The sequence below is a fragment of the Echinops telfairi genome, unplaced genomic scaffold, assembly GCF_000313985.2.
Source record: "Echinops telfairi isolate 266 unplaced genomic scaffold, ASM31398v2 ScPeMD7_1;HRSCAF=3_1, whole genome shotgun sequence".
Classification (NCBI taxonomy): Eukaryota; Metazoa; Chordata; class Mammalia; order Afrosoricida; family Tenrecidae; genus Echinops; species Echinops telfairi.
In genome coordinates, this window is record NW_022103897.1 from 2,913,342 (window position 1) to 2,914,119 (window position 778).

Genomic DNA, 778 nt, shown 5'->3' on the forward strand with positions numbered 1-778 from the left:
AGGAGACCAATGGGTCTGCTATACTCCTGGCACAGCTCCTGGAATTAAACAGAACCTGTCACCCTGGGGATTCAGTGAATACAGTGATGCAGAGAAGCCTGGAGGAAAGACATTTGGGAAGGTCTGAAAACCAGTTACGTTGGAGGGACAAGGATGCTTTCACAATGGGAAAAGACCTGCGTGTCTGAAGTAGGTCCTGTATTCTGAAGTAGGTTTGAGTTGTCTTTTGACAGATGGATTCAGAAACAAATGTGGGAATTCTCATCTACAAATTGTGGGATGGCTATTAGGGTAAAACCTTGAGAGAGGTGAGCTGATGATTCAGGGAAATGTGACCCATTTGCTTCAAATCCTGGGAAAAGTCCTCAGAAAGTTTTATTATATGGATGAGGCCTGAATGTGTTTAATAAGTTAACAGATAGTCTTTTTCATCTGGGATTTAGAGTGCCTGGATAGCTCAGTTGGTAGAGCATCAGACTTTTAATCTGAGGGCCCGGGGTTCAAGTCCCTGTTCTGACATCTTTGGCTTCTGTCTTCTATATGGTCTCTATATTTGTACCACTTGTTAGGGATTTAGGCAATGCTTTCACTTATATTGGTTGTATATGTTTCATTGAAACTACTCTCTACTTCTGGGTTTTGTTACTCATCCTTTCAACTTACAGGCTTAGATATTTCATGTCTTGCACAAGGGGTTCGTGTCCCGCTAATAACGGAAAGATGGATTTCAATTAACCCAGTAGTATCACCGAAAAGTTTAAACCACAATACCAACCAA

At 41.6% G+C, this 778-nt stretch overlaps 1 non-coding gene across 1 annotated transcript; it reads left to right on the forward strand.

The window, feature by feature from the left end:
- The first annotated feature begins 446 nt into the window (after positions 1-446).
- Positions 447-519, forward strand: TRNAK-UUU. Its single transcript has one exon. It is a non-coding gene; the product is annotated as a tRNA-Lys (tRNA).
- The last annotated feature ends 259 nt before the right edge of the window (positions 520-778 follow it).